The following is a 4,319-nucleotide window of genomic DNA, read 5'->3' on the forward strand; positions in this document are numbered from 1 at the left end:
TGTTATTCATACCCCTTAGCACCATTTCTCAATGCCAGGATTGATATATTGCATTTATAAAACCATTTCCCATTACTAAAATCTTAAATTTATTGATGCATATCAATTTAAATCAACATATTCATAAAGTATTGTTCTCACAAATAAATAGTCCCCCCTGCCAGTATGCAAATGGTGGCAGTTGATTTGTTGTTACAACGTTCTCAATAGAAGGATTACGGACCACAAGTGCTCATAACCGGACTGGACCAATCATCTGAGCTGGACATCCCACGGAACTCTGTTTGGCGACAAAGAATAATGTGACGTAGGGCTGGCTATTGCCAATGCCTCATGATATGATACGTGTCACGATAGTTGGGTCACAATACGACAGTATCACGACATACCGATATATTCTGATGTTCAACATAGCTCACTGAAAAGGTAAAACCAGAGCTGGAAATACAAGTTGCTGTGTATATGTACTTTAAATATCAAACATCTGCTTTAAAGTTCCCAGGGGTTTTAAATGTATCTGCCATACTGACGTTTTGCAGGCTGGTTCCTTGATTGCCTAACTCACAGCTACAGAAAATGCAATGCCGCATAGTAGCTGTACTCCAACACCCATACTGGAAGCAGTAGTGCAGAGTCATATTTAAAATCCTTTATAAACATGAATTACTGTTTGATAATAAATAATGTGACGCTACCATGGTTTAGCGGATAGAGGAAGCTAATGAGTTTATGAGCTAATGGTCAGTGTGCAGTTTACGACAACAAGCAAATGCAACCACCTCGACACACAACTCTGTGTCATCAAACTGGCCTCTGTAGGAACTGGATGCCTCACCGCCAGCAGGAACAAGCATTCCTGAAGCCCGCAGTGCACATCCCTGAGAGTCGAGGCAGAGTAGCCTGAGGACATCAGAGGAACATATTTTCTCCATAAAATATGATCCAACTTCCCTAAATAATAGTATTTTTCTAGCATAATCCTTGAGGCCCCACACCTAGACACACTCCACTCCTGCAGCCATAAGGCCCTCTACTGCCATGGAGTGTGTCAACAGGTGAAATATCAGCCCACTACGTGTGCACTTCCAGGAGGAGACTGTCTGAAACTATATATTAAAACATTCATTTCATCTGTCATCTCTCTATGGCAGTAGGCTTCTGACCCGGACTTCCAGTTGGGCTGTTTGGAACACCAATTAAAGTTCTGAGAGTGAAACTAATTCATCACAGCTACAAAGCGTACCATGATGAGCAATTTAAATAAGATATCATGACAATGATGGAAAAGGGTTTGACAAACTCTGGATCGGGGTTAGTCCAGGGTCAGTTGGTGAAAAGACATAGATGTCAGACTAAAGAGTAATTTTAGGGTGTGTGTGGGATCAAAGAGTGTCAAGGTTGTTCTCAGGAAGTGGGGACTGACAAAGATGGGTGTGTGTGTGTGTGTGAGACAGAGAGAGAGAGAGATGAAGTGAGGTGTCCTGTCCTCCTCCAAGGGCCTGTAACTCAGAGTTTTCATCAGTCACCCCCCCTCTCACCCTGCTTCTACCACACCTCTCAATCACACAAGCTGCCAGTTGTTGCCTCTCCTCCCTCTGCTCCTTCAAAGTCTGGGGTTCTTATAAAGTGTTTCATGTTTCTGTCTGTCCAGCCTTGTCCTCATCTTGTGACCAAATGTGGCAGTTGGAGTTCATATAGTAGCGGTGATTCATGAGTTCTGCTGTCCAACAATGTCCTATCAAAAACAAATCTCCCACCCCCAGCTCCTCATTTCTTTAAAAGACCTCAACAAATGACCCCTTGTGAAGAACCCCTACACAAACTTTGCATATGCCTCCGCCTATGTGCCTTACTAATTCATTAACTGGCCAGAACGAGTGATTCACAGCGCTTGGTTGAGTTGCAGTTATCTTGACCTTTGACCACTACTTTTTTTTCTCTTTCGTTCTCAAATCCCAGTGGATATTTGTGCCAATATTTTAGAAGTTCCTATTGTTGGGAAATGCTAAAGGCAGAAAGGAGCAGTTTGAATGAATGATTGAATAATATTTGTGACAGGTGACTGTCATTTTTGAGCAACGAAATCTCAGTGGATTTTTTTGGTGAATGTGTATAAGTACACTTGAGGTGTTCCAGTGTTGTTGCATCAACAAAAAAACCAAAAAAACATACGGGCATAGAAATTATCTGGCTTTGCGCAAAGGAATGTAAAAATAGAACCGTTCTTGTCGGATGAACCTTAATGCCGATGCTATGGGAGTGCTTGTGAAACAAAGGCATCTGTTTCCTTATAAACATCTAAGAGGATAGCCTCCTTCTATTTTTTATGGCTCAATCAACATATGTTCTGAGGGTTATGAGTAAATGCGAAAAGATGCCATTTTACCAATTCTCTGGTCTTGTTCTACCATCGTTTGAACTGCAGAAATCTGGCCCGCTACCCCTTAGCACAACACAAATTGTCTCCAAACCCTCAGCGTGAGCCAACTACCGAATATTAGCCAGAAATGTTGTCTTGCTGAGCTCTTTTGCTATCCTTGAACAAAACGCCAGCAGGGAGGGCTGAGAGGACTTCAGTGTAACATTAGAAGCGGCTGTTTTTCATTTGCATCCCGAGTGAAGTATGAAGCAAGAGAGAGGCAGAAAGGATGTGGATGAAGAGATGTTTTGAAAGATCTTGTTTGGATGGAAGGAGATGTAAGGATATGGAGTTATCCTCCAGAGTTGGTGTTTGCTCGTTTGAAGACATCCTTGGCTCTCAAAGCTCTCACAGACATGTTCTTCATAACACATTTAGCGGAGTGTTGATGTGAGGCCAGCAGCAAACACACTCCCAAATAGTTGAGGACATGTTTAAAAAAAAAAACTAAAAAAAAAAGTTTGAATATCAGGTTTCGGATTAGCATGAGCAAACAGCCGTGTGTTATGTCTAGGTGCACTCTGTCTGTGAATCCCTCCAACGTGCTTTGAAATGAACACTGCGGTCGTGTTCACGCCGCAGACGTCATGTTCCCTGCCATCAGATTGTGATAACTGTTTACATTCTATTTAAATGTAACTTATATTCCATTTCAGTGAAAGCCCTCAGCACTATGGAAAAGCTGTGCCGTATGTAGCAACACTAACAAGGGACGTCACATCCTATATTTGCAGATTTGTAATGTAACTCACTTGTGGTACAAGCTGGTATAATGTCACTCTACAGCAACTTGCAATGTTTTCCACTACAGAACAAAACATCTATAACTTCAATAATGATGTAAGCAATCACAATAATGAACGATAGCATTATTGAGCGGTGGTGGAGAGCGTGCGTCATCGGCATCTCTCTCTCTCTCTCTCCCCTCACAGCTCCTGCAGACCATTGTTGCCTCCATCACAGCAGACCGGCTGTTGGCGGGTGTTTCTGGAGTTCAGTGAAGAATAACAGTCACCGGCAGGATTGAACAGAAATTCAGCTGAATTCTGATTGCTGTTCGGCAGATCCTCTGTTATTCTCTGCTTGGGTACAGAAGTGTTTTGGGTTTTTTTTTTAACTCCAACAGATGCATGCTAACATGCTGACCGTAACTTAAATGCTTTTTTTTAAATTGCGGATATAGCTCTTATTGCATTGTTGTCATGTTTAGTCAAGTGTGTAAACATTTTCTGTGCGAGTATATGGACGAGTAGACAGGAGTGTGTGACCCCTGTCACGGTTGAAATCTTTCCCCTCCACCTTTTACTTGCAACAATACCTGAGGAAACTCTTGTCTCCGCCCATTTGCCCTCAGGCTTCTGGTGTCTGGGTCATTCATTACCTATCAGTAGCTGCCAATCACATCACTCCTCCCCTTAACTGTCACTCCTTTTTCTTTTTAACAGGCCCTCTTTTGTTTCATCATTTTCATATTGTGTGATTACTGTTGTTTTTCAATTACACGGCCGTTTCTTTACCGTAATCAATTTGCACTACACGGCCATTACTTATTAGGTTGCCTCAGTTGCACTGGTCTTGAAATTCAATAATCATTTTCGTTCCTTTCTGCTTGATAATTGAGGCAGTGGAGTGTGTAAGTGTGTTTTTCTTTTCAGTCAACTCTATCTGTATGCCTCTCCTGTGTGTGTGTGTGTGTGTGTGTGTGTGTGTGTGTGTGTGTGTGTGTGTGTGTGTGTAAGTGCGTGTGCGTGCCTGTGTTTGTGTGTTGCGCAACCACAACCGTGCACAGTCAGAACATCACTACCACATTACTACAATAATTACACTTGATAAAAACATGACAGAGCTTACACTCACACACACACACACACACACACACACACACACACACACACACACA

The 4,319-nt window shown here is 42.3% G+C and overlaps 1 long non-coding RNA gene across 1 annotated transcript in view; it reads left to right on the forward strand.

Annotated features, from left to right (window-relative positions):
- The window catches only part of LOC147254356 (uncharacterized), a 143,365-nt gene extending 139,445 nt beyond the window's left edge, over positions 1-3,920 (forward strand). The window contains exon 4 of the long non-coding RNA XR_015118036.1: positions 3,352-3,920. This is a non-coding gene — a long non-coding RNA (uncharacterized LOC147254356). The remainder of the gene's footprint in view (positions 1-3,351) is intronic.
- Positions 3,921-4,319: the final 399 nt, after the last annotated feature.

This window comes from Aulostomus chinensis, chromosome 10 (genome assembly GCF_037954235.1).
Source record: "Aulostomus chinensis isolate RoL2024-O1b breed Wild chromosome 10, RoL_Achi_v1.0, whole genome shotgun sequence".
Taxonomy (NCBI): domain Eukaryota; kingdom Metazoa; phylum Chordata; class Actinopteri; order Syngnathiformes; family Aulostomidae; genus Aulostomus; species Aulostomus chinensis.